Here is a 20,739-nt window from a genome sequence, read left to right on the forward strand (position 1 = left end):
AAATGGCAATGATTAGCTGCAAATCTGTCATAACTTTGGAAATGAAGGACAAAGCTATATGTATACTGGCAAACATGGTTAGACGTGACCCTGAGTACCAGACATACTTTTGCTTGCCCCAACATTAGTGGGATTTCTTGCTTAAATTTTTGAAGCCCTTGGTAGGGAAATAATTCACCTGTTACATTATTACTTTTAGGTTTTTGTTTTGCTTTGTTTTGTTTTTTATTTTTATTATTATTGTACTTAGTTTTTTCTTTTAAGAAAATCATGTCTACCTAGTCTGATGATTTTTCTAAATCTCTACCTGTAGCAAATTAAGCTATAAATAGGCTTATATGCATTTCAAGTCTGGATGAAACCTTTAAGATGCAACGTTCTCCCCTCCTTCACAGAAAGTGAATGTGAAGTTTAAGGAATCAAAATTTCAAAAAATTGTGTTCAGAAGGCTAAGATTAGAAAGTTTCTTCATATTCATCATAGTGGATTAATTGTTCTCCTGAGACCTGATGTGCTATTTCAAGTGCTGACTTAACTAAAAAATGTGATTATATACCACACACTTATTTTACTGATTGTGCTGAGAAGTAGTGAGGGTAGTTAAAATTCTACTACATCTCACAGAGAAAAAACAGCTTTGAGTATACTCAGTACTCCCACATCCTGCAATAAATGGATTAAAAGCACTGAGAAACTGTAAATTAGTCACACAGTCACTTATTATTGCTAAAGTACGTTATTAATTTCAGAAAACAATTTTCAAAATGAAACACTGCAATCTCTTGTTTATCCTGATTTCATATCAATAGAAAAAGGAAGCTAGTAGATAATTTAATAAGATCCACTGCTTAATTTATAAAGAAGGTTCAACTCTCATGCCAAAGAGCTATCCTTGTGCAAACAGATAAGCTAAAATGGAGAATCATATCTTTTGAACACTTTCTTTAAGAAGATATGATTTGCTTTTCAGTAACAAATCAGATGTTACTTGTCTGAAAGCATTATAAATATGCAATAATTTGCAGTAATCTTCTCTGCCCACTTTGAAGCTCACTTCTTGCACCATTCTGACAAACCTTAAAGTTGGCAGCCTTGCCAGTTTGGACTTAGCACAGTAGAAAAATAACTTTTTGTGGTCATTATGTTCTAAAATATCAGAACTACATCCTTACAACTGGTTATAAAGTCAGCCTGTTTGATTTTCTTCCAGGTTCATGATTATTTTTGGTCAGTTTTTGGAAACTGGACAATATAGAGTTACTATTCCTTTTCAGGCTCCTCTATAACCTTGGGGTTATGTGTCTTATTTAAAGGATATTCAACAAAATCAATTGTGCAGAAGATGGATTACAGTAATCCTTTGATTTTGAAATGAAAATATCAGTGTCATCTTTTTGTGCTGTAAAGGAGGCTACAGCATGCTGAGAGCACAATCAACAGATAGCACTTGGCCTTTCAGCAGGGTCGAGCCTTTTCTCCTTTCTGCATATGAATTGCTACAGTTTTATTTAGGGATTATTTATAAATCACTCAATGAATATCACTACTCTTTCATATCTAGTGAGATTTGGAGCCTCTATTATTCAGTAACAGAAGTCAGGGAAGAAAGGCTGTGGGTGACTGAGTAGCACAAGGCTTCCCATCTTGCCCTAAGTGACATTTCCAAGATTGTGAAGTGCGTGGTGAGGAAAAGCTCAACGCAGCTCAGCTATTTCCTTCTCCTCAGGCCAGCTGCTTTTTTTATATTTCCAGAGTTAATGCAGCAGTAATTACCTGAGGAACCATGTTTGCATTGATGCAAATATCTTTACGACTCTTTTCCCCTATATTCTTCATATCAGTCCAAAAGACTGAGAATGACCAAACCAATTCTACTCAACTATGTTGAGATGCAAAGACTAATGTTTTCTGACTGCTGGATGCATGCTGTTAGCAAAAGCTCCATCCTCTAATATCTCTCTATCAAACATATATGGCTTCAGCAAGAAGTACACTTGGTTTTGGTAGGTTTCAATTAACAAACCCTAAAGGCCTTCTCTTTCCAACACTTTCACTCTTTTCCTTCTTATCATGCTTTTCTTGTCCCCTCCCTGAGGTATACATGCACATTCCTGACAACACCCCAGCATTTCCACTGAAGCAGTTTTAAATTTATCTGGACCTGAATAGTGACAGCCATTTCAAATACGAAAAACAGAGAAGAAAGTATACATCAAGAAACACACTCCTGAATTACATAAGGCTTTCAACAGATGGGAAAATGGACAGAAAAATGAAGCATGAAATTTGGTGTTATTGAGTGGAAGGAAATATTTTGGTTTTATTGTCAGTTCCTCATGCTACTTAGCAGAAGAGAAAGAGGTCTAAAAATAAACTGATGCATTAGAGCTATAGAAAATGTGTAACAAAGAATGACTTGCATCAAGCTTGTTCTAGAAAAATAAATAAATAAATATGGCCATTAAAGAAGATGGGTGCAGTCATCAGAAAACCTCTGACATTAACTTTATGAAGCAGTTAAAATTCTCGCTGCAGCTCCAGATTTGCATGTGAACTATGACCAGTCATTCAGTCTGAAAACAATATGAGATAAATTTACAATTTAGCTTGTGTTCTGTATGGCTCAACACAAATGAATCAAACAATATGCAATAAATTTCATGGACTGTTAAGTTTTAGCTCTGGTGATGTAAATCACAGGTGGGATTGTATCACAGAGAGAGTGCTGTTGGGTTGAGGAAGCAGTAAAGTAGAGAACCAGACCTTGTTCTGACTAGACCGGATCAGTATACTGAAAAACAAAATAGAGACATAAAAAATTGTGAAAAAAAAAGGAAAGCCTATTGCCATAAAGAAACTCACATAAATAACAGCCATGAAATCACCTGTTTAACCCAACCGGAGAGAGACTGCAGAGCTTCATCAGTGAGCTCCGTTTAAAGACCGAACATTCTTAGAGAAAATTTCTACAGTAGCAGTCCACAAATACAGCTATTATGATTTCTTTTAAGCTCAACTAGTTCTATCAGCTGAAAGTAGAAGTATTTTATTCTCTGGTCTTAAAACAGTTACGGATTTTGATTTCATGGCAATATTTGCTCTGTATTTTACTCATGATCAGAAGATCAGGCTTATTATGAAGTAAAATAGTCTTAGATTTGCACTTTATGAAAATAAACTCTTATGATGAGTCTCCTGTTTACTTATCGTGACACAAGATTCTGAATGCATATTCCACAGTAAATTTGGTGTTTCCAATCAGCTACTGATTCTGTGGATATCGTTTGTGTGAATTCCATTATGACTTTTCTTCTCAACATAATCTTTTCTATACATGTATGCATAAAGTATGCATGTTAATATCTTGGTTTGGATTTCTTTAGTTTTCTTTCCACTTTAGATTTGTCTTCTAGGAAGTATGTGTTTGTAGAAGAGTCTATCCTTGACATATATATCTTTTTAGATACTGAAAATAGAGTAAATATCATTATCACAAACACCATATAAAGAGCCTTCATACATAGCATCTCCTAAACATCCACTTCAGACAAAGTGTGTAAGGGCTTTGATAATTTTTTTGGGGGGATGAGGTGGTGGTGATTGTACTTTGGATTTGTTTTCTGTTTTAAGCTCACCAGACCTTTATAATTCAGTACTGAGCTAGAAAACTAAAGAAAACCTTCCCTCGGGAGTTTTTTCAGTGGTTTTGATTAGTGAAAATGTAAGCTTCAGTATTTCTGGTTCTAGGTTGACATAAACTAGTAAAGACTAGTAAAATTTTACACTTTACATGAGTAATTTTGACCTATAATGAAGAATAATTCTGTTCCAAAATATTGGTGTGGGGAATATGTAACTTTTAATCTACTTAGGCTGCACTGTAAGATTGGTTGTAGAGAACTGAAAGATTACTGCTTTGTATGATTAAGCTTTTGAGAGGGAGAGGACAAACAATTCATTTACATCTAATTAGTGACATAGGACTTGTGGAGACCACTCATGAAAGACTGATGGTAGGCTTCAAAAGCAAGAAGTTCACATCACCCAGCCCTTGCAAAGAAATGGTGCCTCTTAGAAGATGAAGGTTGTTGTGAAATACCTTGACCCGAAGGTTAAATTTTGGTCTTTTCCGGCTTATCTCAAGAAAGTAACTTCCCTTCACCTGGAGGACTAATGACCCCATAAGCACATTAAAAAGAAAGCACAACAATGGAAAGAAGTGACTCAAAATGATAACCAAGTTTCAGAAGGATATCAAGCTCATTTCTGATTACACCGGACCAGTCGTTGTTAAGAAAAAAGTTCAAACATTTCAGAAAGAGTGAATAAAATTAATTTTAGGCAACAAAACCCTAGAAAAATAATAAGAACAATGAAAGGAAAGAGGCAGGGTAAAGGCATAAAAAGAAAGTAAAAAGAGGAGATGAATAATGTATTTGAATATTTATATCCAAAGTCCTACAAAATGTCTTTCTTTTGTCACCCAGCAATAAATTCACTGACCACTATCTTTGTACAAAAGCAAATCAGCAGCTGTGCCTCTCTGCCTATCATTAGAGAGCTCTCTCTGATGTTCTCAGAAGCAACTCATTTAGCCTGCCTTGAGCAAATGTCTTATTAATAATCTTCTTTGTTTTTGTGGGTTGGTTCATTAAGTTCATGCATGCATAAAGTTGCTGTTGCTGCAGATAATGTGCAAAGCATTTATAAATTTAGGCTTTTCAAATTCTTAAAACATTTATTAATTCAGGAAAATGTTATGTGTTTCTAAGATCTTGCTTCAACCAAGACACTTAATTAGCCTTTTGTTTTTTTTCTCTTTCACAACATGCATATAGACTTTCCAAATTTTCTGTTTGAAATCAACTCTCTGCTGTGAAGACATCTTTTCTAGCAAATGATTCTCTTTGCCCTTTCCCCACCTATTTTTATTTGCACCATAATTCCTTCTGGATGGAAGCTGGGATACCAGGGTGCTGGGCATGGCTGTACAAGTCCCTCCTTCCTTTGTCTGAACTGCATGCAGAAAGTAGCTGTAAGTATATATCAAAAATTTAAAAATTTTTTTTTATTTTCTGCACTGCAAAATTGAGTCAAAATGGTTTTTTTGCTTCTGAAATATTCCATCTGACACAAAAGAGAGCACTAGTTTTCTAAGCTGTGGGGACATCCTCGGAAAGTGCTTTCAGTCCCTCCTACAGAGCCTGTCACACTTCAGATAAATTGTTAGATATTTGCTAGTGCATTAGCTGGAATCCATCAACAAGGCAAATGGCCTAGCTGCCAGGCTGGAATAATTTTTACAGTCTGGCATAATGACTATTTAAGTATTTTTATACAAGGAGGAAATGTACAAGCAAAGACTGTGAAAGATCTGCGTCAGAATATCTAAATAGCTAGAGATTAACACATTCATGCAAGAAGTAAAGGGTATAAGTTCAAATTTAGGTCCTGTATCAAGCAGAGGCTTTGAACATTTTTTCCATGTGAATTTCTCTTCAACAAACTATCCCATTTCTAGAACTGGACTACTTAATATCTTTTTCATTGTCATCCTTCTAGTCTCTATAAAGCTGAATGTATGTGTATATGCTCACAGTGAGGGTGGAATTTTGTACAAGTCTCAGTAAACAGTCCATTGCTGAGGCACTGAATACAAGCAGTTGCCACCACATTTTTCTATGTTTCTTTTTTAAATGTAGCTTTAAAATATTTCCCTTGATAAAATTATTGTACAAATTCCATCTGAACTGAAAAAACAGTTTTCTGGTCAGAAAAGTAATTTTGGGCCAGTCTTGGTGTTCAAAACAAACAAACAAAAATGAAATCTCAGATGTAGTGGTAAGAGGTGTTCAGAAAAAGGTAATAGGCATGCTGTTATGAGGCAAGACAAAAAATATATGAGGTAAAGAGAACCCGAGGGAGATCAAATTTTAAAAAAACCTTCATATTACAGATACAGCTATACTATATGGAACTTATGAATTTAACCTGATTGTGTATGCATTTGGACAGAAGACAGTTATTATCAACTCACACTCTTAGATATGCTCTGTTAATGTCAGCTGAACAAGGGATAGTTAATTTATTTTTGCCAGAAGAAATTTTTACTTCATTGTGTTCCTGGAAGATTATGTCTGATTTCTTCCTCATCAGCATATGAGAGGCACAGTAGCAACAATCTATCTCTCTCACACTGCCCACAGAAAGAGCATCAGTACTGTGATAGCCCATTTTATTCAGTACTTAGATTATTCAATTATTATAATATTATTTTATTCATAATATAATATCTCATTATTCAATTTTTATCATATTCAATTTTCCACTGTATTTGTAATGTAAGTCCAAAGAGAGAGGACAACATAGAAATCCCTATATTGGACTGGAAATAACTAAATATAGTATTTGAAATATATGTAAATATACATAGCATAGATTACCTTCAAACTTCACATTTCTTTTCTGTCTTAGCAATTTATCCTCTTGTCGCTTCCAAATGGGAATTTTACAGAGTTTCAAAGTTGTCTCAGTTATGCAAATATTTAAGTCACAGTGCTACTGGTTTTAAATGCAATTTCAGCTCCTAAATCACTTAAGTGATTTTGGTAAAAAAGCTGCCCTTTTCCTCCACATATTTGTGAGTTGTATTTTACTACAAAAGAAAAAAGAAAATTAATGAGGCTTGTAGTTTTAAAAAAATGTCCTTCAACACCTGAGAATTTGTATGGCAGTGCTGGATCTCATTATTTCAGCCATTCTTTCTATTTTCACTTTTCAATCCTCATGTTCATTTAATGCAGTAAGAGTACAAGTAAAAAAGAGTTGTGTTCTGATTTTCTAATTTACCAGTTCACCAGTGCAGACTTCGTAGTCTCACTGCCTTCAAAGTACTGGAGTGGAATTGAATACATATTGTATCTTCTTTTAAAAGGAATATAAATAGCATGAAAACTGTATTTTGCTGCTTTCTGATGCTTGAATTTCAAAATCCTGCACACTAGGATAGATGGCATCAGTCCCCACGAGTAATGTAGCTCCTTATGTACTGTTTCAGAAGTATATAGTATGGGAAGACTCCTTCTGCATTTAAAAGTAGGTAAAGTGATTTTTACAAAGAGTATGAAGGAATGAGAGACTATTGATAAGCAACTACAGAGAAGCACCTTGCAACAATCCTTGGGGTAACCAAGCTGGCTCTGCATAACAGTGTGGCCAGCTCAGCTGAGCAGTCCGTGTCTTTGTGCAGGTTGGTTTTATTTTGGCTGGACTCAATGAACTTAGAGGTCTTTTCCAACCTAAATGATTTTATGATTCTGTGATAACAGAGGTATGTGCCATCTCCGTTCTGTCTCAGGGGAGAAAAGTCAGGCTTGGTTGACCTCTGTCTTGCAACACTTTTTGTTGGTCCAGTGTTTCTGGAAACTAGATGTGCTTATTCTGAGATAAGGTCGCACTTCTGAGAAATCTAAAGATTTCTAAAGAAACTTCCATAGAAATCTTTTTGTCTAGCCCAGACTGCTTCATTATTTCCTAGGGTTCTAATACTGGGAAGTTGTTTCTTTTTCTTCCTGCACCTTTAGTTCTTAGAAAAAAAATGGAACTCTATAAAATAATCGTCTTTTTTCAGGATGGAATGAAGGATGATTTCCAGATTGAAGCATTTACTTTGAAGGAAAAGGCAATCAAAATAAAAGCATTACATGGTAAATTTTTCCATTCTTTTCCAGAAATTTGGATGACAGTGCTGGATCTCATTATTTCAGCCATTTGGCTTTTTGCATCTGATTCACAAAACAGTAATGAGTGTTGCTAGTGGTGATCCTTTTCAAGTGACTGTTGTCTTCTGGAAAAGTTTTGGCTTTCTGAAATGGTAAGGTGTAGATATCTGTGTAAGTTTGTGATCAGAATACCTCAAAAGAACACACATCCAAGTACTGTTCTATGAAGCTCTTCAGCAAGAAGATTGTTAAATGTATATTTGAAGTTCTTAATTACCTGCAGTGACCTTGGCAATAATCACAATTAATTGTAAAGTTTTACTTCAGTTTTAATGAAAAGATAGGTGCAAGAATAAGACTGATACAATTAGAATAAATATTTTCAGTGTGACAACAGAATGGTAATAAATGTATTTCCAGAAAGAGGAATACCATATGAAACAAATGAAAACTCATCATTACTAATGGAGAGGAGTGAGGTCTAATACATTGTGACATGACTTACCTAATGGAACCTCCATTGCTTCAGTGATTTCAAATCAGATTTACCAGAAGAAGCAATGTTACACTATAGCAAAAAGTTAGCAAATGCAAGTTAATATTACAAAGATTTTTATATTCCACTGCCTTTTCTAATGAGTAAGGAAAGAAACAATGCCATTATTTTCAAAACACCATTTAAGAAATGGGAAAAGTGTTTATTCTCCTTTTTGTACCCCAGAAAAAATGAAGTAAGCAGTTCTTAGTTTCTTTGCTTAAAAACTTGCTCTGACTTCAGAAAATTATTCCATTCATTTTAGTACCTACTAATTGCAGTAGCAGTGCCTTGTTTCAACAGATCAGGATGATTTAGCACTGCTTATTGAAATCCTCCACAAGACCTCAACACCCAATCTCTTAAGCCTCAAAAATATTTGCTTTAAAACTCTTCAGGTACAGGGTTTTTTTTGTTCAATAGCATCAGTTTCAATGATGGTTGCTGTAGCAGAGGGTTAATAATAATATTGTGTTACTCTGCAGTTCACTGCTTTGGCTTTACTTCTACTGGTTTATCTACTTGAAGACCAAATTATTACCCTGTAACAAAATGAAAAGCCACTATTATTGCTTAATGTAAGTACACTTAAAATTATTATTAGTAGTGTACTTGGTAAGGTTAAATCCTGAGGTCTTTGATGCTAACTTCAAAAATTACATCTCCGATTTAACTAAAATAAATGAGATGGTTGCTTCTCTCTAATTAAAGGCAAAAGTGTATCTATAGTACTTGGCAATTATCTGTCACTTAACACTGTATTACAGCAACATTTATTGCTTTCATTTTATTATAATTACAATTACCTTACATTTACTCAGGGCCCAATCTTCAGAAAACTAAGCAGCCTGAAGAAATGAATCATGTTTTTTTGAAACCTAAGGGAGCCCATGTACCAAACTGAAGGTGAAGTTCAGTTTGCAGAGAATGAGGGTGGTACTGTGCCAGCAGCTGTAACCATCCTCTAGGGTCCTGTTTGCAGGGACAGATCTACAGGTGCTTTTCAAAAAGTGAAGTGATTCCCTTTGGTTGATTCCTGAATTCTGGGATGTTAGTGTAGTGAAAAGATTGCATTTCCACTTCTCGTCTCTTTTTCAAGCAGTGGCAAACAGTAACTGGGGACTGGCGAAGAGAAGGGGAACTCCAGCTGGTTTTTTCTCTTGCAGGGAGCGAAAGCAGCACAGCAAGGATAGGGCACCAGTTGAGCTGGAAGTTTAAGAGAAGGAAAAGGGTTACCCTGTAGTGAAAAATGAGTGCTATTCTGACTAAACAGAAGAATTTCTAAAATGATCACCTTTTAAAATTTTTTTGTGAGGCAAGTGTTGTTTCCTCTTTCTTCTTTTTTCCTGACTTGTCTGTATTCATGTTCTTTCTATTTTGTCTTTAACCCTTACCACAGTCATGCTTTGCTTGCATGAATACTCCCTGGAAAACAGATCTGAAACTTAAAAGCCTAAATAATTATTATAAGATTTTAAAAAAAAAAATTTAATGGTGTCTCTGATTGCACAGTGTAGAATTCATGCTGTGTTAGTTTCTTTAATCAGTGGAGAGAAAAATAGTAATGCAATGTAACTATGACTGTGCAAATTGTGAATATTCACAATCTACAAAACAGGAGTTTTAGGTTTTTAGTTCTTAAAAAAAACTGTGAAAATTTCTAAGTGATTATTCCCCAAGACATTCAGAATAGAAGATAATTAGTATGAATTGTTCTGTTCTTGTTTGCAGTGGGAAGGCAATGTTTATGAAAGGTGAAATGACTGCTTCTGTTTGTAGATTGAATACAGACAGTAGCAGTGAATACAAACTACTGAATGAGTGAGCAATATATTTAGAGCAAATACTTCGGAAAAGAATTTTTCTACTATTCAAACAAAACAGTGTTTTGTTTGTCTGTGTAAGGTCATTATATTTTGTGAGTAGTGTACCTTCAAAACATTCAGAGTACAGCACAGTAGATATTTGTAGTCTCACAAATGTCCCCACTTCTTATTGTAATTTACTCCACAGATCCTGCTGTTTCATTACAATCTCTGCCCATGGCATTGAAATCAAAGGAAACTTTGATTTTATTGGGCACAGGATCAAAGTTTGGCCACTCAACATAGCCAAAACAAAATTTACAAGGAAGTTAATGTTGAGACCATTGTGTTGATTGCATAATGATGCCAACTGACAAGACAGGAAAAGTCCTTGGACTGCACTGAAATGGAAAGTGTACATGTCTATTTTAAACTGCTAATGCTTCATCTAACCTACTGTGCTGAACAGTCACAAAATGAACCTATCCTGGGATTGAATTGCTGTCCATAAAGCAAAAGCAAGCAGTAGACTGTTATTCCATTTCTATAATATAGTCATTTCTATAATGTAGTTATTTCTACAATATAGTTATTTCTATGTTATTGCAGCAATAATGCAAACCAGTGTCTTAACACTGAGATTCTGCATTTTGGGAATCATGTACAGATACGTTGTTCTAAACCAGCATTTTCTGTGAAACAGTGAAATGCAGTCTTTACAAAATGAAATTATTCAGCAAGGTGATCAAAAATGTACTCCCTGAGTATATTTATCCACCAGTACAGTAGAAAATGTGAAGTAAAGCCACAGTCTTCCAAAAGATTGAAGTACTGGGAGTTAATTTTTAAATTAAAATCCTGTAGAAGCATATTTACTGCATCCCCAGTAATCTGAGGCTTAAGATGTCATAGCATTTTTTAGGATCTGATATTAGCAGGTGAATTTTCCTGGAGGGGTATAATCCTAGTAGAAAAGCTACAGAAGCATATTCCCTAAATTTCCAGGAAAAATATTAACATTATGCTAAAAAGCTATTAAAATATGAGGATCTCCTAAACAATTTGAAGGTGTTCACAAAATAAATTTTCTTTTTGAACCGTATTTTCTTAATTTATTGTTGAAAAAACACGATTCTCATTTTAAAATAAGTTTGGGTTAAACATTTCCAGTAGAATATACCAATTTTAGGACTGACCTTGGAATATGTTGCTTTTTTTTTTCCTCCTACCCCATGCAGTAACTGAGGATGTGGAGAAACTGTGCTCACAGAACAGTGAATGTGATTCTTTTCACTGACACCTTCCAAGGAATTCAAGAAAAAACCTGAATATAGGTTTGGATTCAGGACTGAATTGTTAAATTCATTTTATTGGTACTGTGAAAAAAGCACTCCATTATGGTGAGTCAATTTATATATTTACTGGTGAGCTGGACATTATACTAAATGTGTTTATAAGCACAGGGTATGCACCCCACAGTTTTCACTTCACTTGTAGAATTTGACTTCATATGTTATATGGCAGCCTCACTGCAATTATTTTCTGATATTCTGTTAACTATTGTTGTTTATATATTTCAATTTCATTCTACAGTTTCAAAGTTGCTTCCATAATCTTGCTGAAATACTTCATCCATTAATAGTAAATTTTTCTTACTGAGAAAGATAATAAGAATAGATAGGAAGATATAAAATTTTAATAGTCTTTTCAAGACTTAATGATGCAGATCAGCCAGTGCATCTGTGCATATTAATTGCAAGCAATCCTACAGTTATGAAAACAAAAACCTGTTTTTCTAAAACAATGGTAAATGCAATTAACTGAACGTTTTAAGGGAAATTGCACTCTTACTTATTTTATTAAATATTCCATAACAATACTAAGGTATTCAATGGTGTAAACATCTGGTGTTTATGCTTCTTCTATGGTACCATAGGTGACTAATTATTTTCCAGGTGTCATGGAGAAAAAAATGGTTAATCACCCAGTCAATTTAGCTTAATGTTCAGCAACTGAGAGCGGCTGCTTCAAGTTTTGGATGTGTAGGCATATGCATGTGGATGTGAGTGAGCACATGTGCATGTAACCATATTCTGGACCTTATTCCACTTCTTTTTAAAAGATGGAGAGGTCCAGGCTTTGGCAATGAATTTGCAATGATACAAATCCAGATCAAAGACTTTGTGGCACAGAGAAGAACTTAGAATCACAGAAACATTTAGGTGGGAAAAGAACTATAAGACTCCAACCATTAACCTGGTGGTGCCAAGTCTACCACTAAACCATTTCCCTAGGCATCACATATACGTGTCTTCTAAATTCCTCCATGGCTGGTGACTCAATCACTTCCCTGGCTAGCCTGTTCCACGGCTTGATAACCCATTTGGCCTAGAATTTTTTCCTAACAACCAGTCTAAACCTCCCCTCACCCAGCTTGGGGCAATTTTCTCCTGTCCTAACTTGAGGATATAAGGGATAAAGGAGCAGATTAAAGAAAAGGTAAGTTCTTTACTGACACAGATCAGAGAGACAAAAAAAGATTGAAACATGTTGAATCTCTTCTGTAATTCATAATTGCCTAAAATATGCTGAAGTGAAGATTTAGGATAAAAATAAGGTTTTGTTGAACTGGATGATCTGGCCTAATAATGTTTATCTCAACCAAGACCATTGATGAAACTTTATAATTAATGTGTCATCACTGCTGTATGGGGGGAGGGCAGTTGTACACCAAAAGCCATAGTTAACACTTCTCAATGTCTTTTTCTCTAGATTTGATTTTTTGCACAGTTCAGTTACTCATTTGGATCTCCCACAGACCCCTACCTTTCTGCCATTTAGCAGACCAGGTAGATTCATGGGGGGCTTAGAAAACTGAATTTTCTCAGGCTGTTCTCTAAAAGAGAGTTATTCTTCTGAAGTGAAGTCTTCTTTTCCTCACCTGATGCCATGACCCAGAATTTATCCCTCTGCCTATCACTTACACAGATATATTTACACAGACTGACATGCTTATTTTCAGAATAGTTTTTTAAATTTTTTCTGACATCCCCAGCCCCCCATGAAACCTCCAACTATAATGTACCATTTAAAAAACTGTATAGAAAAATTTTTCTGGAGTTCCAGGTTAATAAAGGATGTGAAAAAGTGGTCTTAAAAAAGAATTGAAAAAGTGGTAGTAAGTCAGAGAACAGAAGAGGGTGAAGCAGGGTGATATGGAGTACAAAGACAGCTGCAGTGTGTGAATTGGCTTGACCCTGATCTTCATCCCTGAGAAATGAAAATTGCCCTTTCTCTTCAGCTGCTCCCTATTGTTTCCATCTCTCTTGCACCCTCAGTTTTGCAACCCCACACCTCAGCCCCTCTTATGCAGATGTTGTGCATCCACACCATGTTCATTTAATGGCTCTTCTCTAACTTCATCACAGGTCTATAGTGTAATCATGTGTGTGAACACAGCCACTTCAGACACACAAACTGGGTGAAATTTTTCTATGAAGGATGACCAGTGCAGAATTTCTTCCATTCAATCCTTTTATATTAATATCTGGATTATGTGGTTTCCTTTTTTTCATACTGAAGTATGAAATACTTTCAGTACTGAAGTTCAGTGTGACAAGTGCAACAGTGATTCAGCTGCCCACCAATTTTATTTTCTTTTTTGGGGGGGTTGTTTGTTTCATTTGTTTATAATTTTATGTTGTCCCCATGTGTTATTGCAATACAGTTTTAATTCTCATTACAGGATAAAACACATCTTACCATAATTATTTTTTTTGTTTTCAGAGTATGTGTATTTGCTTTATTGGTTTTTTTCATCATCTCTTTTTTGGGTTTTTTTTTTTTTTTTTAGTCTTCTAAATAATTCTGAAAAAAATATTTCTTGGCATTTACTTTGCTTGCACAGGAAATTCACAGTCACCTGGATTCCTTACAGATAATCACAGTCTGGATTCTTTGCAGATAATTAATGAATCAAGTTATATTGACGGGGGGGCGGTGTTTGAGGGGGGTTGAGGTAGGTAACCACAGCAGAGGGAGTAGAGGTAACACACCATCTAGGGACAGCTTGTCTCAGCTTGGATGGTATTTCTGAAAACCCTCAAGAAGGTCATCTCTGTAACTGTTTCTTGATATTACGTGGACTGGAGTGTTCCAAATGCAGGTTTTTAGGCTCAGTTGGTGTACTGATTATTAAAAATACTAATTCAGGGGATCTGAATTGGATGGGGGGGTGCAGTGCCTCCTCAGCAAGTTTGCTGATGGTACAAAACTGGCAAGGGTGACTGAGACCCCAGAATGCTGTGAGGCTTTTCAGAAGAACCTCAACAGTGTGGATAGATGGGAAGAAAAGGACTATCTGAAATCAAAAAAAGGAAAATTCAGGGTCCTGTCCCTGGGAAAGAATAACCCCAGGCACCAGTACAGGCTGGGAGTTGACCTGATGGAAAACAGCTCTGTGGAGAAGGGCCTGGGGGTCCTGGTGGGCAACAAGCTGTCCATGAGCCAGCAGTGTGTCCTTGTGGCCGAGAAGGCTGATGGTATCCTGGGGTGAATTAGGAAGAACATTGCCAGCAAGTTGATGGAGGTGATCCTGCTCCTTTGGTCATCTCTGGTTAGGCCACATCTGGAGTGCAGTGTCCAGTTCTGGGGTCCTTGGTACAAGAGAGAGATGGAGCTCCTGAAGTGGGTCTCGCAGAGGGCTACAAAGATGATGAGGGGACTGAAGCATCTCTCTTACAAGGAAAGGCTGAGGTATCTGGGCCTCTTTATCCTGAAGAAGAGATGACTGAGGGGGACCTCATCAATGTCTATCAGTATCTGAAGGGAGGGTGTCAAGAGGATGGAGCCAGGCTCTTCTCAGTGGTGCTGAGCAATAGGACAAGAGGAAGTGGGCAGAAAATGATGTACAGGAAGATCTACCTGAATATGAGGAAGGACTTGTTTACTGGGCAGGTGACCGAGCACTGGAACAGGTTGCCCAGAAAGGTTGTGGAGTCTCCTTCACTGGAGAGATTCAAGAATTGTCCCGATGCAATCCTGTGCCATGCGCTCTAGGATAACCTTGCTTGAGCAGGGAGGTTGGTTTAGATGATCCACTGTGGTCCCTTTCAACCTTATCCTTCTGCGATTCTCTGATCTTCAAGTCCAACCAAATTATTAGGATCATAGTGGCTAAATCATAGTCCAGTTGTATGAACTTAGGGTAGTTAATATGCTTGCTCAATTTGACATACAGACAGAAGTCAGAAAACTTTGTAATAGAGTGTATTTCCACACAGCCCCTGGGAGAAGCAGAACTGCTGTGTTAATCCTAGGCCTGGACCTGTGGTCATGGCCAGGCTCTTCCCACAGGCTTTATTAATGCTCTGAAGAGCAGACAGATGGATGAGACAGATGAAAGAGTTGCTGTGCTGATTAAACAAGGTGCCAGTGGCAGGGAGTCTCAGTGTAAGCCTTAGCAGATGTTGGGTTTTAGTGCTATCATGCTCTCACCACCACACTACATGGACAACATCTGTCCTGTTCTCTGTAAGGTCAAGCCAGAGGGAAGAGTCAGCTTGATCCTAAGTCACCTTCCTTCAGTTTCATTGCCCAATGCAGAGACCAGTCACAGGCTGTTTCCAAAACTGATGAAACACATGAAGGTTGGACCACTTTGGAAAGCATCCCAGAGATAATCTATACATCTGATTTTGGTCTTGGGACAGCACTATGAGATTATATAGGATATTCAGGGCATCCAGCTATTCATGATCAGCAGCCTACAATGTAAGAAAGGCAGTCAGACAGGGGTCCTGGACAGTCAGAGCCAAGTAATCACAGTCCTTAAACTACTTAGTCCTCTAGAGGTAAGCATTTAATTTAGACATCATTGCAACATTCTTTTAGTAATAAAATGAACATGTGACCTTTCTGCCCAGGGTAGTCGAAATTCTGAATACAGACCCCTGTTTAAACAGGACAAAGCAAAAATCAAGTTTGCAATACCTTTAAATGAAAATACTCTTAACAAACCTGGATCTAACAATTCTTTTTCATGTTGAAATTCAAGACATATTATGATATTACCCTTTTCCTCCCTCAAAAGTGCTTTAATGGCCTTTAATACCAGCATAATCAAGCCATGATTCTATTGTCAACATTCTAGAATAAAACTTGCTCTTTGGAATTTAGCTATTAGGTAACATAGTCACGTTTCTTTCAACTGTGCTGTGACCACAGAATAAATGGCTTGTGATGTTTAGCACTCTTGGTTAAAATCCCATTTTTACGGTTCAAGAAAAGTGCTATGACCCATGCTCTGCAACTACTGATTTATCTGCACGGCAGCTTGGGTACCAAACCAGTTTTAAAATACTTCTGAAAACATCAAATGTGTTATGACTTAAACACAAACAACAACAAAATAACATTGCTGATTTTCTGGCAAGTGTAAAAATTCAGAGAATTTCTCAGAAAAACTGAATGCAAACAAAACAATGTATGTCATCTTAAAGGCACATTGCTTGAGAGAGAATTTGTAAACAGTATGAAAGAATTATCATACCCTAATGTAAGAGGGCCAGTTTACGCACTCAGATGTATTGAAATGTCAAAGACTATTAAATATTTCAATGATTTTTTTCCCCTAAAACATCCTGAAATCTTCCCTAGTGAGTTCACACTATGAAAAATGTTAGGAACAGATTTACACTCTTGGCTACATCATTACAACCAATCCAACCAACACCAGGCTGACTGCAAACACTGGCATACAGTCATAAAACATGGACTGGTTCCCAGTTCCAGCCTGGTTTTGGAGGCCCATGCAACTCTTTTGAAATTTTTTCCAAATTACACCATATATGAAGCTAAGCTGTCAGACCTGGAGGGCTGTTTTCTTGTGTGTGCCTCAACAGAACACTACTCCTCATCCCAGCCTTCTAAAATTTTCTGCTGTATAAAATTTATTCAGGTAGGTTTGAACAGTTTTTCAGGAATAAATATTAAATTAAAGCAGATGTGAGCCCTCTGACACCAGTCCCAGCACAGGACTATACCCTTCTGTGGTACAGCCAAATTCATGGACTTTGCTCCATCACACTCTGTGTCTTTCTTTATGCAGAGGGAAATACATTGCTAAAGAAATATATTTTATTACTGAAAGATAATTTGGGAAGTGAAAATTATTTACTGTTAGATATGTGGAAAAGCTAATTTAGAGCTGTCTTGAGTATCTTTAGCAGGAGAGAATTTTACAAAAACTGCAGCAAATTTATCTAGACTGTATAACCCAGGTTTCTAGAATCTAAATCCAAGCATATGAGTTAGAATAACTTTTTTTTAAAACTGCTTTTGAACAGAGCCCAAACAACAATTTTCTATTGCTACAGTAGTTCCTCTCTTTGCCATACCTCCCCTGATGAGCTAGAGGGTTCACCTTCCTCAACAGCAAGTCACTCTTCAAAAAGGATGGTGTGGTCAGCTGTGCTTAAACCTGTGGCAAGTCCCTGACTGCACTATGAAAATACTGAGGAGCTGCTCTGTCTCTGCTGCTGTACCCAGGAGGCTTCAAAGGAGACGATGCTTTGACCTTGCCCAAATGCTGGCCAGCAGATCTAGCTGGTTGAGCTGGCATTCCTCCAGGAACAGAGGGATTCTGCACTGCCTAGGTTCAAGGCATGTCCAGGAAGCTAAAACTATCCTCCAATGTTATAGACATGTGACAAAAGCTCATTCCCAGTGAATATTACAAAACTTTCCTTTAAAGCAACACAGAGTTGATGCATCAAAACACATCCTACTCTGTTGTTTTGAGGAGGAATTTTGATATCTAAAATACTGCTGAAACAAGGTGAGAAACCTGAACAATAATATTGGACTGCTTTATTTTACAGATATAAGTTGCTTGTTTAACCACCAGCTTTATTAAAACATTAACAATAGCCTTACAAGAATTTGTACAGTGTATTCTATATAACCCTAGGACCATTGAATCAAGTATTTTGGAAGGGACTTCCAGAGGTCATCTACTTCAACCTCCTGATCAGAGAAACTCTAGGTAGAGAAAATTGCTCAGGGCCCTGTACAGGGAAGTATTTTGTGTCTCCAAATTGGATATTTCACAGCTTTCTGAGCAACTAGTCCAGTGTTTTACTATGCTCATAGTGAACGATTTGCTTCCTAACCAAGTCAGTTTCCCATATTCCAAGCTGTGCCCATTGTCTCACCTACTTCTACAGTACATTTCTGACTTCTGTTTTCTCTATGCCTTCCAATCATTTAAAAGCATTAATATATTCCCTGGCTCTCCTATTTTTAGGATTGGACTGAACAGGCCTTTTATTCTTCTGGTTGTATGCCACAAGTTCCAGCCCTCTAACCATCTTAATGTTCCTCTGCTAGACTTTCTCCAATCTATCCATGCCCCTCTTGTACTGTGGAGACTAAGAATGGACACAGTGGTTGATGAAGTTTAAGTAGAGAGGAATAAACAGTTTCCTTGGCCTGATGTCTACACTCTTGCCCAACCACAGTTGGCCTTCTTTGCTGCAGGAGCACATTGCTGACTTATGTTGAAAATATGAATTGAACCTATGCTTCCAAACTGAAATATCTCAATAATTCCAGGCAGACATTTAAAATATTTCCACTGAATTTTTAGGTGAGTTTTATTTCTGCTTCAGAAAGAAAGAATAACAAATGTTTTTTTTTTAAATTGCTTGGGAATGAAAATGAGATGTACCATAAAATTTATTAAATAGATTTTTCAAAATTTCCAGTCTCTGAAAATTAAAGTATGGTAAATAGGAAAATAGGGCAGATAGATATAACTGCAGAGATGTGTTTAAGTTTTGATGTCCCAGTATATATGTCTTTTCTTGACCTAAATTCTTACGAGATATAATTTTTTCTAAAGTTATGTCTTTCCAGAGGTTCTACTTGTAGAGTAATATTAGGATAAGTATATAAGTAAAAGGATTTTTATACAACAGAGATATATATATTGTGCCATGACATATTAATGGAAAAATTTTTTTGATACTATACTTTTATATTTCTGTTAGCTCAATCAACCCTTCTAATCACTTGGAAAGATGTGCAGCATATTTTCCTAAATCAGCTACTGGGGCTGCACTGTACAGGAAACAGGAGAGTATAAATACAACATCTACAGGAGTGTAGATAAATAGTTTTAACAAGTGTATAACCACATACAAGCCACAGCACTAGATAATAAATTGTCTTGGGGTGACTTTATGATGTGTATCCTATATTGCTGCCCTATGCCCAGGAATTAATCTTGTGCCTTTCTATGCCTTTAAACTGAGCCTGAGAGGGGGGAGGAAAACTTGAGCAAAACTTCTTCAAAGCAGTTTGCAGCTTGTTCAAGGTCACACACAGATAGAGATTTTTTTTCAGTTGTGGCAGGGGAGGGAGGAAGCACCTGGCTTGCTGCTTTCCATTCAGCTTTTGGCCATTTTTCAGTTTCTTTTTCTACGGAGAGAGACTGAGAGTTGGACTTTTTTTCCTTCCCTGGAATTTCGTATTTCTCCCTTTTCTGCTGGACTGCTTCAATATCAGAACACATCGGGAGGACTTTCCACCAAGCACAGAGGGTCTGGCCCTGGGCCAAGCCCCAGCTCCAGGAGACCAAAGGGAGGACTCTGACACTTTCCCAGTTTTTTTTTCCGTAGCGAAATTTTATTATTTAGCATTATTATCTTTATCCCGTGTGTTTGTTAAATAAATAGTTTTTACCTCTTTTACTTTCCTTCGAGGAAAATTTATTTTTCCTGAACCTGGTGGGGGAGGGGTGGTTGTGCCTTCTCTCAGAGGATGTATTTCTAAATTTGACCAAACTGGAACATACATAGATACTGAGCCAAAAAACATACAGGAAAAAGGCACAGATACTTCCTTCTCTTTCTTGAGTAAAAGGTATTGTCAAAGCACAGTATACCTCCCATGACTCTAAATAGCAGTTCTGGGGATTACACAGGATTGTCTGTACATGGGTTGCTGCTTGAAGTATGGAGCTGAAGGAAAGCTTTCTCCATCACATGCAATGACTGATGTTTATTTGTTTGTTTTACATTGTCACCGCAGTTTGAAAATAAAGAGAGCAATATATTTCTGAGTCTCAGTTTCTTAGGAATCTAAAATAAATATGCAGACAGTTGAGGCATTAGATTATGCATTTAGATAATGCATTTTTGTTAATATTGCAACTCTTAATGAAACTGACATTTGTTAGACAATTCTGTAGTGTTTACTGTCCTCATTCACTTTTTTCATGACAGTGTCTGTCCATAAGAGTTAATATTAATGGTGCTGGCCTGTTTGTAAATCTTAGAAAAGTATTTCCCAGTGTGTCCAAAGAGGAGAAGTTAGTAGAAGCAGGAAATAAAGTAGACCTCTTGTGAAAACAAAGATTTGTTTGTCTACATAACAGTGATACTAAAGGATTTTTTGGCAACCAGCTATGGCTGTTTTTCTGGTCAGCAACTGTGGTGAGGCCATTGGCTTATAGAACCTATGATCTGAAATGAATCATATCTAAAGGAACATAGAAATATATATCCAGTCCCCTTCTGCATCTTCCTTATTCTTCAAAGAACATGGCAAACCATTCCCTGGTTCTTCATCACTAAAGAGGTTGCACATCCAAGGGGAGAATGGATTCATCGCCAGG

At 36.7% G+C, this 20,739-nt stretch overlaps 1 long non-coding RNA gene across 1 annotated transcript; it reads left to right on the top strand.

Moving 5' to 3' along the window:
- Nucleotides 1-4,844: 4,844 nt before the first annotated feature.
- LOC138105266 (uncharacterized) lies at nt 4,845-11,455 on the top strand. Its single transcript, XR_011148436.1, has 3 exons — nt 4,845-5,035; nt 7,731-7,873; nt 11,300-11,455. It is a non-coding gene; the product is annotated as an uncharacterized lncRNA (long non-coding RNA).
- The last annotated feature ends 9,284 nt before the right edge of the window (nt 11,456-20,739 follow it).

The sequence above is a fragment of the Aphelocoma coerulescens genome, chromosome 2 (assembly GCF_041296385.1).
Source record: "Aphelocoma coerulescens isolate FSJ_1873_10779 chromosome 2, UR_Acoe_1.0, whole genome shotgun sequence".
NCBI lineage: Eukaryota > Metazoa > Chordata > Aves > Passeriformes > Corvidae > Aphelocoma > Aphelocoma coerulescens.